This window comes from Odontesthes bonariensis, chromosome 7, assembly GCF_027942865.1.
Source record: "Odontesthes bonariensis isolate fOdoBon6 chromosome 7, fOdoBon6.hap1, whole genome shotgun sequence".
NCBI lineage: Eukaryota > Metazoa > Chordata > Actinopteri > Atheriniformes > Atherinopsidae > Odontesthes > Odontesthes bonariensis.
This window is the reverse complement of record NC_134512.1, coordinates 24,530,505-24,545,898: the sequence shown is the minus strand read 5'-3', so window position 1 is coordinate 24,545,898 and position 15,394 is coordinate 24,530,505.

Below are 15,394 nucleotides of genomic sequence, written 5' to 3'. Positions count from 1 at the left end.
CTAAAACCTAATTATCAAGTTAGAAATCTCGGGGTAATATTGGACTCAGACCTGAACTTTAACAGCCACATTAAATCTGTAACATCAGCAGCTTTTTACCATCTGAAAAACATTGCCAGAATAAAAGGAATAGTGTCTAAACCAGACTTGGAAAGACTAATCCATACGTTTGTCTCCAGCAGGTTAGACTGCTGTAACGGCCTGCTCGAGTCCTGACTAGAACCAGGAAATACGACCATATTAGTCCAGTGCTCAGGTCTCTGCACTGGCTTCCAGTCGCTCAGAGAATAGACTTTAAAACAGCTCTGCTTGTGTACAAGTCTCTTCATGGTCAAGCGCCAAAGTACATCTCTGACATGTTAGAGCAATATGAACCAACTCGGGCTCTGAGAACCTCAGGGAGGGGTCTCCTGCTGGTGCCCAGAGTCAGGACTAAACTAGGTGAGGCTGCGTTTCAGTTTTATGCCCCTAAAGTCTGGAACAGTCTTCCAGAAGATGTGAGACAGGCCTCAACTCTGACAATGTTTAAATCCAGGCTGAAAACAGTTCTGTTTAGCTGTGCATATGACACCTGAAAGTATTTTATCTGCACTCTTCACTTTTAATCAAATTAATTAATGATTATTTTTTATGTTTTATGGAATGATTTTATTTGCCTTCTTGTGATTTTATGTAGCTGTAAAGCACTTAGAACTGCCTCGTGTACGGATTGTGCTCTACAAATAAACTTGCCTTGCCCTAAAACCAAAGTCACACTGTCTGTGAGAGGCTGAATCTTAAGATTGAATAAAAAAAACTGTTAAGATATAAAAGATACTGTGAGCACAGACCATCACTGGTGTATCAACAACACGTGTGGCCCACAGCACAGAAAACAATCCTTCAGTGCCACGTAATTTATCAAACCTGAGCATTATTCGTGCGTGTCCTCATGTGCGCCAGAACGTGCTGATCAGCCACAATATGATACTTATTCAAATCAAAGCTCGTTAGTGAGTCATACACGAATAAATTTTTTTTTTTATGTCTTTGCTGTTCTTTGTCTTTATATCTTCTGACAATACAAGCGCATGGTCTAAATTACACGGAAAGCAGGCCTCACCACACGTGTAAACAAACTGCAATTAAGTTATTTTGTGTGGAAAAGCATAATGAGTCATTACTGCATTTGTGGTGGCCAAAAGTGTGTAATCTCTTTTTTTTCCCGATGTTTGATACCAGCTTTCACAAACACGCGGGCCTCGAGAATTTAATGGGAGCTTGTTTGTGATCCCATCGCACAATCTGTGAGTGTGCGCTACACCGTGTTGTTGGCATAAGCCAGTTAGGTCTAAAGTTTACTGTAAAGATATTTCTTGGCACCCGGGGGAACGTCAAAAGGTTGTGCAACAAGCCTCACATCTGCACACAGAAAATGCTTTGATGTGCAAAACCGTCTTCCCTCTTTCCACCTCAGTGTCGGGATCTCAACGCCACACACTTCACATCGGACTCTGGGACAACCACCGGGAGAAACAATGGGAGCAGTTTGAGAAGTCGTCCTTTATTGATACAACAACAATCTTTACTGTAGAGGGAAAAAAACACTTGATTATTTTACATCTTTAAAAAACAGCAGTGAACTCCTCCCATCTTTGCCTCTAAAAGACATACTCTTTAGCTCCCCAGTCATGCGTTAGGAATGATTCTCAGTGGCAGTGAAATATTTCATTGGGTGTTTCAGTCATTTTTTCTGTCCCATCAAATTCAAATTTGAGCGTGTATGTTTCAAAAGAAAGAGCTCTTTTTTAACATTTGGTCAGTTTGGTCCTTTTTAAAAAAAAAAGAAAAGAAAAAAGTCATTCGGGATCTGAAGGATTTGCAAATCATGTTGCACTCTGTGGTTTAATTAGGATTTATTTAAAACAAATTGAACTGATGACAGCACAAGAAAGAGGGTGGGACAGGTTCCAATGGTCAGGGAGGACATGAGGAGAGGGGAGAAGAAAGCCAGCTTCCCTGAGGTTTTAGGAACAAGAGCAGAGGCAGGTGAAGTGTTAAATCGGGGTAGAAAAATGCTGCAGGCGGAGGAAGTGATCTGAGGAACTGCAGACGTGATGTCCAGTTGCTGTTTCGTGTCTTCCATGATTTTAATACCCTAAAACTGGTTTGAGCAGTTATATTGCTGACTCGGTATTTTTGGAAAATTTTCAGGGACATAAAGAACATTTTTATTATCCCTTTGAATCGACTGGAATTATAACTGTGCACACTGAAGTCAAATGAGGCTGTTTTTGTCACTTCCAGCTTAAAAAGTAAATGGTCACCTTAAGTTAGAACCCTCTGATGATCACCCGCTGCTTTGGGGAATTATGTCCAGAGGTGAGCAGCAGAGAATACAGTTGCCTTGATTAATTAGCAGTCTTGTCGTGGAGTGTAACAGTTCAGCCGGCTCATTGGGGGTCTCCCGTGTTGGAATTCAAATGAGCCAAATGAATGTGAGGACCCACTTAAGGACACAGAGGAGCGACAGGAGGTATGGGCACCCCATTAGTGTCCAACAGAAGACCTTCAGTGTATGTCTGTTTGTCCACTGCTTGTGCATGCAGGGCCTTTAGCAGTGTGCCACTAATGCACACTGGGAGCTCACTGCAGGGAGTCTCCTCTCACACTGGAACACAGCTCATTTGGTATTTTCTCTTCTAAAGAACAGGTCCAGGGAGTGAAACAGCATTTAATTATCCTGTGTATTAGATTGTGTTTTGCTGCCATGATGTTTGAGAGTCTATAGCTATGATTCCATTTCAAAACCCCACCACTCTGATGCATGTTTAATAATTTTGAGTATATGAAGATGATGTAATTGCCTATATGACAAATAGAGGGCAGTATGCAACTGCTCATAATTGGCAAAATGGCCAATATTCTATTATGCTTAACCATAAATATGGATCAAACTAAATATGGATTAAACATCAGATCTAATCAAATGGGAAATTGTGACGGTGCCAATAAATCTGCAGTTTTCCACAGAGCTACTGAGGTCACAACCATTTCCTATAATCCAGTCAACCAGAAATAAAGGACAGTTTTGTGTTTCAAAGCATTTCTCATCTGAGGATTGAACCACTTTGTCTAGAACTCTTCCAAACGCACGCACACACACACACACACACACACACACACACACAGATCCAAAACTCATAAGACGTTTACTTCTAAAGAATGATCTTGCGGCATCTGGAGTGGCAGCTCACCACTGCGTTGCACTCGAGTGAGTACCGACACAGCCTGATTGCAGGAGGTTGTCCTATTTCCTCAAAAATCTCTGGCCATAATCCCAAAATGATCTGTCCAGCCGAGCACACCAGCATGCGAACAAAAAGCACAGCCGCTCTCCTGGCATCTCCAGTACTTCAGGGCTCGTTAGCCCAGTGTATGCTGGGATCTTTGGCAAGATGCCATAAGGCCTGCAATGCAAAGCCATGTACACACACACACCTGAATCTAGAATGGTCAAACACATGGAAACATACCTTCAGGCCTTATTTATTGTATATTCGAAGGTGGATATCATCACGTTAATGAAGAGCTCCAAAAAGGATTAAGTCAAAAAGCATACTAGGTGATCGAGGTTAAACTTTTTTCCATTGTTTTGAACAGAGCCCCCAGCTTTTGATCCCCATTGTGCCACTGAACTGGTTCCAGCCAAACTATTCGACTCACTGCTCTGAGCTGCTACACTGACCCTGAGGATGTGTAAATAAGCAAGAAAGAAAAATGTGGGGACTTTAGGACAATGTGTGGGGTGACAGCTTGGCCACGTGAGGTGTTTCACAGCAGCACATCGGGTTGCAAACCCTGGGAGGAACCAACAAGGTGTTTCTGGAGAACGTTTGTACATCAGTAAATTGAAACATAGATGTTACTAAGGGAAACTTCCATCCATCCATCCATCCATCCATTATCTATACTGCTGAATCCATCGGTCAGGTTGCGGGGGGGCTGGAGCCTATCCCAGCAGTCAATGGGCGAGAAGCGGGGTACACCCTGGACAGGCCGCCAGTCCATCACAGGGCCACATAGAGACAAATGAGACAAACAACCATGCATGCTCACACTCACTCCTAAGGACAATTTAGAGATGCCAATTAACCTAACATGCATGATTTTTTGGACAGAGGGAGGAAGCCGGAGTACCCAGAGAGAACCAAGGCATACACCTGGAACCTTCTTGCTGTGAGGTGACGGTGCTAACCACCACACCACTGTGCAACCCCTAAGGGAAATTTATGTGATGAAATTTTAGTTATTCATCAAAATGATTATTCTTTGTGGGAAAAAAGCAAACAGAATAACATTGATTTTGTTGCTTTGCATCTTGCCCAAAGGAACGTATTTTTTCTGGCACAATATATAAACAAAGTGACAAATTTGAGTGAAATGCCACCGTGTGGTGGGTGGCTTTCGGAAAGCTGTCTGTGCATAGATATACTCGTCCTCTAAAAAAACATACTCAGTCTTTAAAGGCCCAACATACAACCTTAGACAACCACTGGGTGTGGCAGAAATGGCCGTCCCAAACAAAGAGTTCAATTTCTTGTGCCAGCACTCTTTACGAATAGTGAACAATTGTATGTAATTTGATCATATTGCGTTTTAGATTTGATTATTGAATAGGTTTCACGTATGAGCACTGGATCATTTCGACAGAATTTGGTCTGGACTTTTAAGTTATGTCCTATGAGTGAACATAACTAAAAATCTTTTTGAGCAGTGCCTCAGTAGAGCACCCAGTAGACAGTATATGATACAGTGTGGAAACGGCAGTTTTATGTGTAGCACATTGAGAATGGTGGATTAGGATCCCATCTATACATTCCACAGCCACTTAATCAAATTCAGGATGCAAAACGCTGGGGCCCAGCCCAGCTGTCAGTGGGCGCGGGGCTGGGTAAACTCTGGACAGGTCGCCAGTAGTGTGTATTTACTGAGCTGTCCGCTCACCATAAATTCTCATACGCGTTGCCTGTTTTCTTAACACGTGGGTTCATTCTTATATTTCTTTTCCACACGTAGTACTTGAGAGCTGGCTGAGTAAAATCTGCTTAAAGTCTTGTTCTCAATTGCGCCGAGACTGGGATCCGTGTTACATAAATGTCAGAAATGAAAAAAATACTTCAATAAAAACACTTTGTTATCACTGAGAGAAATTGTAATGTTGCAGCATTTTTTTCCCCTTCATCTATTACAAGCTGTCATTGAACATGGTAATTGCTGCTGGCAGGACTGACTTCCTGCACAGAGGCCTCTTACTGAACAAACTCTGTTGTTTCAACACTACGTTATTTAGAGGGTGCGTCCATCAACTTGTTAAGCATTCTTCTATGCACAATCAGCTCTAGGGGCTCGAGCAGTCCCGAGCACACAGCCACTTTTTCTTTGTCAGTTTGTTCAGTTTCATTGTGTCGCTGCGTCTGATGCTGCTAATCCAACAGATGGCTGCAAAGCAGATTGCACTGTTCAGACCTACAGAAGATACGCAACATCTTGTTGCAGACATTGAGGTACCCAAGTTTCATTAAGAAGTAAGAGTCTGTCCTGTCCCTTGTTGCAGATGGCCTCAGTGTTGCATTTTCCATCTGGTCTTTTGTCTGGGTAAACTCCCGGGGATCCGTATCCCTAAACCATCTCCTCCTCTTCCCCCAAGATGGAGACAGTGTTTGGTTTATGTCTGGTCCCCCGAAAATCCACAGGAGTCCCTTTTGTTTTGTTCGTGTTCAAGATGAGGTTCCCACACCATGCCACAAAGTGGTTGACCAGTTTCCTGTACTCAACCTCTTATCCATCACTGATCCTCCCAACAACTGCAGTCATCTGAGTATTTCTGGGGCTGACAAAACTCTGAAGAGGTTGGTCAACACTACTCTGCATCGTGGGACTGCAGTAAAAATGCTGTTATCATAAAAATACTGGATGCCAAACTCAAGTCGCTAGTTCATGGGTGCTGAACCAGTTACCCTTTTTGATTTTTTTTTTTTCTTACCAAAAAAGCTACTAATGACAAATGTAGTGACTTTTAGCACAAAGCTTGACTACTTCAAGACAATACAAGTTACTCTCTTATAGATATATTTTACTACAAAAGAGTCACCAATGTTCTCCAACAGGACAGGATCTAAATTTCTGTTGTATGTGTGCCTTGCAGTCACATGAGTGAGAGATGGCTGGCAGGTTCCCGCTCGCAGCTGCAGTGTCTCTGGGATGACAGAAATGAGGAAGTAGAGCAACAGACAAACTCTCTCTACGAGTGATGATCGTACATTTGATTATAGCTGAAATCACAGCTTGATTGGGAAACTTTCGCTCCTGTTCTGCAGATAACTCATGCTTGACATGGGTCCCACAATGAGGGGCATGTGGTAAAGTGGCTATGTTACAAGTGCCTTCGTTACGTATTTTCAGCTGAATGTTCTGCTTTTTTTTTTTATGTTCATTTCAAAACTGGCCATCTCTGAAATTGGCTCCCTTTGCACACAATACCTCACTTTCCGAGAGTATTAGATGGTTTTCATTGAGTCTGTGACTTCTATTGTTTGAATCAAAATGTTTATGGGGGACGCTTTTGTTTGGGCTCGTCAAAATATAACTGGGGTGTAATTTATGGATATGGGGGCTGCTCCAGGTCAATAGTGACCCCAAATTTCTGAAAAGACGTTCTGGTCTCCTTGATGCAAATCATTGATGGAAGGTAATGCCAATCCCTGATGCTTTGCTGTGCTCCTAATGGAGATGAAAGGAGCCAGCGAGGCCCTTTGACATCTGCACAGGGACCCTGTTAACACATGTCAAGTGTTAATCTCAATAGTTTTGCAGACAAAATGGGACCAACAACACACTTGATGCAACAACCAAGTTTTCACAAACGCTAACTTTCAAGAAGACGCTTTTAATTCACAGAAGAGCAAAAAAAAAAGAAAAAGAATTGATTAAAAAATATCAGACACACAAGTCTAACTTATTTAGATATTTTTATAAAAATGACAACGTTAGACTGATCGGCTGCTCGTGACCTGTGAGGAGTCAAGTGTCATAACACTGGCATCTGAGTTCGTCTCCTTTCATTCTTACTGGTGCCATGCAAGTTTGCATGAGAAGCAGAAAAACACTTGAGGAGAACTTGCTTTGAGCTGTCTGAAGCTGTGAAGAGGAGCTCCAGGTGGGCTGGCTCGCTAATCTGTTCTTGTCTAACCATAAAAAAACTGAATTTTTAATGGGTTACAAGTTCCTAATTTGTTTAAGGCTCTCTAAGCTCTCTTTTCTTAGGGTTTCCCCTTGTATTGTCATCCAGTAAGACTCTTGAAAATGCCGGCCTTTCGCAGGATAAATAACCCAGGGCGAACTGGAGTGGTTGCTCTGATCTCTCACAATGAACCTCAGTGAAATTTCAAAGCAGGTGTAGACCTCAGCTCTGAGGCCTTGAGAATATTCTCAGCTCACATGTGACAAAACACTGCCACAGGTGGTTTATTCTTTAAACTATAAAACAATGATCCACTTTGTTTGTTCCTCACTTGGAACCTGTTGGAACATGTTGATGAATGAGGTGAAGGGCTACACTGGGGGAAGAGTAAAGAAGAGAGATGAAGGGGCTGAAACTTTGACATACACTGAAACATTTACTTGTAAGGCACACTGTGTGCTGGAATATTAGCTAACACAAATGCAGAGTAAAAAAAGTGTGATCATTCATTATGAAATAATGCACAAAGATATTAGTATCCAACGTATCGCCCCCTTGCAGGCCAAGAACTGTAGTCTTTATGTGTTCAAGTTATAAATCTCAGAGGTCCAGTTCATTATGCCAGGGCTTGCAACTGATCCCTGCCATTCTACGAAACCAAGGCCTTTTTGTCTTCAGGACTGACTGCATGCCTGACAAGCTCTTATACTCACACCTGAAAAATTGAGTCATCGTAATCCCAAGGATTTATCCTTTATCCACAGTGAAAACTGTTGGTGGCTATGTTTAGTGGACTATAAATAAGCTCAGCTCAGAATAGTGGTGACTTTGGATGATATGGAGGACTGAACACACCCACAACAGACTTTGCAGATTAAGCAGCTCAACGGTGGTGGACAGGATAGTTGCATGTGTAAGAGGCGTTACAATAAATGGTGTTCGGTTGAGTCCCAAAGTGGTCATGTGGGTCACAGGAGTCTATTCTTTGAATAAGTGGAACACCTGTTCAGATATGTTATAGATATCCAAAAGGATTGGTGAGCATGATTTCCGAACTTCCAGCATTCCGTCAGAGATTATACGTGTGAATGGTTTGTAGTAAAATATAATGATGTTTTACTCTGCTGGATCTGCTGAACTTTTCACATTGGTTGGCAACCTTTATCATAAGAAAGTTGTCGAATAGGAAGAGACTGGCAAAATCCACATTCTCCAAGGCTTATATAATGAATTGTAGTGGTCCCATAACTTGCGTATCCTGCGTTTGTTTGGACCGCTGGTTGTGCACAATAATTACAACTACGCATTTGCGAAATGCAACATAGAGGTGACTGATAAAGGCAGTGTAGAGGCAAAGGTGACAGGATATCCAATGTCCTTGATTAAGGCCCCTTAAATACCATCTATGATACCTCAACTGTCACTTTTTTCTGCCGTGATCTTAATATCAGCCAAATAAAAGACTCCATCAATGTCTCCATATTCACTGTTTGCATTCTGCAAATCCAGAAGTTCCGTGGGGTTCTCTGGTGTGCCCTTTGAGTGGAATAACCTACAGGAGAAGTACACAGGCAAGTATGTGACTAATTACACAGGTAAAGGAGCCATACTTTCCTACATGATTGCAAAGTTAAAAAGTTAGTATGTCTCTGACAAAAGGAACCCAGTCGACCGAAAAGAAAAAATTGTACATTCTTCCAAAATTGGATGTTCAAGCATCTCAGAAACATGAGTAAACGCTGTAGTTGTTTGATTAAACTGCAAATATTGACCTTCTAAATAAAATATGTTCCACCAAACTTCAAAATAGGCTACCCGCTGAAAGCTACCTGTTGAAAGCGAACCCCAATCTCTCCATTAAAACTTAATGCTGGAACAATTTGCAGGCTACTTGTTTCATAATCCTCGTGGAATACAACCAAAGGTGGTAATCCTGTCTTGTATGTTAAACCCCTCTTGTGTTTCCTTCAGGAAAAGGTTTAAGTTTTTCAACAGATTCCAAGTCAGTCATGCATCACCTTTGCACTGTTGGAAAAAACCGACACATAAAGGAAGGTTTGTGGATGTTCTAAACTGGGGCCCCATTCTTGAGTACTTGGTTGTCATGTAAATTTCAGCGTGTCACCATAAACCAAAATACACACCTCTGTTTATCTCTGCCTATGTAGATCAGTGAAGTTACTACCGTGGGAGGATGGAAAAAGAAATATCTACAATTGAGTTTTAAGGACCAAAAATAACAAAGTAGCAAACTCCCTTAAAACTAGTCTTTTCACAATGTGGCCGTCTAACGTGGCCAAGTGTAAACTATCAGTGTGGATCCTTTTAACTTCAATCACCATCTTTGGGATGTGGGGATGATTGCTACATGGTGTAATTGAAGAGTAGATCAAAAGCCAAAGCAGAAGTGGTCGCTGAAGACGAGTGTCAGGCTGAGTCCATACACACTGGAGCTCAGTAAGGAAACAGAGTCCCATTGATTACAGGCCTGAGATCATTTTGAGAGTTGTTGGATAAGAGTGAAACATTTTCTTCTTCAGGGAATTTACTCTTTTTGGAAAATATTTAGCAATATTCAAAGGCTGGACTGCATTAAATGTCTGGTGGGATTCCTTAATAATATTTTAGCAGCTAAATTTCAAAGTTAGTTATTTTTTGTAACAATCTGTGTGTGTATTTGTGGCCAGCCATGCATATACATCCATTCATTTATTTTATGTCACACGATTATCAAGTGGAGTTAAAAATCATCATATGAGAACTGTTATATTGCCGCTTAAAGAATCCCGAGAAGAGCTATCTCTCTATGGTATTAAAGCTGCGGTCGGCAACTTTTTTTTAGTCATATTAGCTTGAACTGTCATGGAATTCTGGAAGTAGAATATTAAATAGGCTGTTTAGAAAAAATAACGAAATCTGTAGCTCCCTCTGAAGCCTGTAATCATGCTTGCAAAAACCGAGCGCTCCCGGCTGTTTTTAACCAATCAAGTTAGGGTGGAGGAATCCTACCTGTCAATCACAGCTTGTGCACATGCTGCTGAGCATGAGTCTGCCCCAGCTTGTGTGCGCTCACACTGGTGTGAACTCACGTGCACAACCTCGTCCACAGAGGGGGAGGGGTTTGGGGGGCGATTCGGAGCTTGTTAGAGGTTGGGGGAGGGACCTGAAAGTTGTATCAGTTCGAATTTTCCGACTTTAGACTCGTAATTTTGAAAACCTGCCGACTGCAGCTTTAATGCAAGCACACAGTTAAGGTTCGTGAAGTATCAACTGTGTGGTAACAAGATGCGGACACAGTTTGACGTTACAGGTACCTCTTTGGATTAGCATGAATTAGAAGGCTGCAACATGATTCACTGTATATTAGAAAAAGATCCAGAGGTGTGAATAATTTCAGCAGATGCATGAAGATTTTTACCAGTGTGCTGGATGTTGTCCCATCTAACAACACAAAGATAAAACTGTAACCATCTGGACAGCCCCTTCATCTCACAGAGCCACCCAAAAGTGCAGGAATAAAAAAAAAAAAGAAGCAAAACTCCACGTCTAGGGTCAGTGTTCAGTTTGTCTTGCCACAGCAACATGGCCGCGCAACATGGCAAATGGGCAAGGAGGGGTACCCACAAGGTCTTTGGATACAAATAGGTCATTCCAAAGTAATGAATTGAACACAATTATATCCTAATAGATCACCCTTAATGTTACACACTGTACCACTGTGTGCAAGAGAATAACAACATTTAGTAAAACTGGTCTCCGGTCAACCCTTTCATGTGTCTTAATGTTCTACAGAGCATTGTTATATTATGTAGTGTTGCGGTTCTTTGAAAGTCAGGAAATGTCACTGGTCTCATTCATAAAAGTCCACAGCGTAGGTAAACCAAGGTTAGAGCAACTTGTTTTAGTTCTGCTCCTGACAGATCACCTTGAGTGTTTGTCCAGCAGGGTTAGGGTTAGAGTCTCAGCACCAACTGCCCCTCACCCATCACCCACAGTGTACAAACACTCACACACATCCCTAACCTTTGGATCAACCAGCCACTCCCCGTCTGTCATTGATAGAGTACAGATGCTATCACACACATGCCGCCAGTTCAGAGGGGGGGCCTGGATAACACTGTTTGCTCTCTCTAACACACTGGTCACCTACTTTCCTTTGATTTTTCTTTAACTGCTGGAAAACAGGCAAGAGAGGAAGGGAGACTAAGATCAGTTTCAAGAAAATTCTATGTTTCAAGTAGATCAACACAATTGATTGTTTGTGAAGCCTTTCAGGCCTGTTGTGTACATTTGTATCTTCAGATAAATTGGTGCCAGATTTATCACTTGAAATAGTCAACAGAGGTGGACAAAAACATACACTTTGTTGGCTGGTTAAACTGTTAAATTGCATCCGCTCTGGTTAGCATATCAATGGTAAATAAGTGAGCCAGTGAAACCAATAAGAACAAAAATATTCTAAACACACAAGTGATGGATTTACAAACCGTTAGTGGGAATAAAGCGACACATTTCAGGAGAGGTAAGGCACCATGGTATTGCACGATAGAGCCGGTGGTGTTTGAAAATGTGCAAAATGTAGAATTCTTTTATAATCCGACTCAGAAGTAGTCTGAAATATGAAATATTCACAACAATCCTAAAAGTAGATAAAACTGAATCCAGTTCAACAACCGAGAAAAAAATATTACATCTGTTGATTTCTTGATGAAGGAAAATGATACAATAGTGCAAATCTCTGAGTGACAAAAGTCAACAAGAGGTCCAATTACACGTTTCTCTTTCTCCATAAAGAACAACTCCAACTCTGGGATGTTGGTGGGTTTCGCACCAAACTGCTCTCTACAAGTCTGTCCACACCATTTCTGTTGTTTGACCCAGGCCCATGCCATGATATAACAATCGTGTTTCACAGTCGTAATAAAGTTCTTATGTTGGAATGCAATATTTTCCTTTCTCCAAGCACAACACTGATAATCAAAAAGTTCCGTGGTCACACATTTTTACACATTTTTAGAATAGCCCTCTAGCTTGTCCTCCTGATCTTTATCAGTGGGAACAGTGGCTTTCTTGTTGCACACGGTTGTTATTCGGCTTTTTTAAAGGCGGAGTCATCAACATTAACATTAGCCAATGTGAAAGAAACCTTCTCTTAGATGTTACCTTTAGTTCCCTTCTGACCTCTCAAACTATTAACATCTTATTCTTCCACTGATCTTTATTGGTCGACTACTTTTGGTGACGATAACAATGATCTTTAATTTCCTGCAGTTGTACAAAACCTAACAATGAATTGATAGAGTTTGAACTATTTGAAATTGTTTTACAACCTTTTCCAGCCTGATGCAGTGAGATGCAAGTGACTTAATGACATCTTCCCTGGTTATAGGAGCAGGACAGCAGCGGCTTCTCTACTGTAGCTGTTTCTTAGCTATGCACGCAAACGTGGCAGCTGATTTTAGCGTCGAGAAATTACTCTTTTTATTGTGTGCCTTACCTTTTTTCACTGTTTTGTTCTGAGATCATGATAGAAAAGAGACGAGCCAAATTCTTGAGATGCCTCTTTCACTTGCATGAGAACTGCAGGCACTGGTTTCTCAACACGTGGAGAAATCCTAAACCTAGTTGCTCGGTTAATACAGCCATGCAATGCTTGGACAGCTAATTATCAGAGCGGGTTTGGTAAGTGTAGGAGGACATAAGTAATGCTCAGATGGAAAGGCTGGATCTCATCCAGGATGTGGAGTTATGTCAGAGGACAACAACAGCCTCACACCACAAATTTTGCAAAATGATTGTTGTGCATCACTAAACCCGGGAATGCGTAATGGCAGTTGTAAAGCTGAATTCTTCCCATAAAGCACAACAGGGGTCCTCGGGGATAAAGAAGACAAATTGAGGTGTTTCAGACAGCTGCCAGAGTTAACTGATGCAAAGAAAGATACTGACCAGGCCTTTTATGGGTAATATATTTTAAGTGTGATGGAAGTGGTGGGTTAGCATGTATCCTTGAAATCAGTTTGGGGGCAGCTTGCTATGGGAACTAAGATCTGTGGGTAGCAGTGCGGGGATTTATTGTGATGCCCGAGAAGGTGTCATCTTTTCAGACACCAAACACTCGGGTTAAAGGATTATGCTTCATATCCGTCTGCACCAGATTGGTGATATACGATGCTCTATTGCAAAGACAAGGAAGATAGACTAGTGGCTTGGAAAGGGGGGGGAAACAAAAACAGAAACTGGTTGGAAGGTAGATGCAGAGAAGGAGAGCAAGCTGTGAGTTGTTTGAGAATCATCATCTGATTTCATGTTATCCATACAAGACATTTGTAATTTAGTAATCCTGACTTCAACCAAAAAAGCACATTGTGTGCTCCTCATCTTTGTATCTGAGCAGCTTTAGTGCCAGACCAAACAATGCGTTCAAGGAAAACTTTGTTGGTAAGATATCTGTCCATGGAAATACAAATGTTAAAGTCATAGACAGCATTAATTATCTCATCAATAGCTTTTTATTAACTATTGATCAAATGAGCACATGTGTGGGTGAGGTCACAGGAGACATACAAAGAGAGAATCATTACTGGACGTGTATTTCTGGTCTCAGTATACATTTAAAATCAATCATTGTCAAGCTTTTTACGAGGAGGGAGAGAACAAAAATGTATATGTAAACTGGTAATTCTTTGATTTTGGTCCTCAGCATCAGACACACTGAGATTCAAGATTCAAGATTCAAAGGTTTATTGTCATATGTGCAGTTAGAAACGTGTTTCCCTGTACAGTGAAATTCTTTGCTTTGTTGCCCGGACTGGATGTCCAAATATATAATAATAAAAGATAAGATAAAGATAAAATAAAATAAAATAAGCATGCAACAACAATATTACACACCCCTATACTACCCATCCTCATTTTTGTGCAGAGAACATGCTTTTTCCAGTCCAAACAGAATGTATACTCTGCCCATAATGTGATCATTTCTTCAAATAGTTTGTATTTGTCTCCACTTGCATTTGGAAAAAAAATGGACAAGTGCCTCCCAGGCCATGATTACATGTTACACTTTGCTGTAACATTTCAAATTAGAGAACACGCAGATGAAGAGGATATGGAACAAGTTTAGTCACAGTTGGTTCGATGTCAGAGTTCATCCCCTTATAACACATTCTCTTACAGAGTTTTTTATTTGCTGCTGTAAACTTTCTTTGCCCTGATTCTGACCCCGCAGGGAGGCTACAGGGCTCTTCAGCACTGTAGCGACATGCATTTTTTCCATTGTTCCATATGTGATTCCATGATGTAATGTGAGTTTGCTACAGCTGCCCTGAGGATACAGTGAAGCTTCTGATGTTGGTGGAATAATTTGCAATCTCTTGTTTTGTTTATTTTACCTCACATTGGATGGAATTCCCCTCTTATTTTAATCCAATAATTACTTAAACCTGGATGTCAAAACACTTTCCATTATTATCAGAGCCCCCTTTTACCCTGTTTTCTTTGATGCCAGTTGTTACCTTGGAGGAACAAAAACCCTGGGTCTTTTTTTAGCTCAGCTGGGTTGTCAGGATCCATAAACACAAGAGTAAAGTCTGTTCCAGGGGACAGAACACTTGTGTCTGATCTCGGGATGTACCGCAGACTTATCAGGATTAAGTTAGAACAATAAAGTATGAAAAGTGTTTTCATCATATTATTTGCAGTTTCAAGATGCTGTCCCTATTTACTGAAGATAGATCAAACGTTTGTGCTTCATTTGGCTCTTCATATTGACAAACTAAGTCATGATTGCAATTAAAAGCTTTCCACAGACTATTTAGAGAAAATATAAATCTGAAGGATGAAACCAAAAGCCACTTAATATGTCCCCAACATTTGGTTTTGCTCATACAAAGTAGTTGTTTTGAACTTTTTCTTTGTTCAGTAATTTTGAGTAGTTTTGGATGTCACCATAGAAATGTCAGTCCAAATGCTCAAAAATAGGATCTTGAAAGGAAATGGATAACTTTGTACTTGTTCCTCAGTGTCACATAAATTAAGTATGTGATGCACAACACTTCGAAAACATGGCTTATAGTTGGGCCATTTGCACACGATGGAATTTCTTTTCTTTTTTTTTCAAACTGACTACAGCTGTTTCACTATTCAATCTAAGCACATACTTTCTCTAAA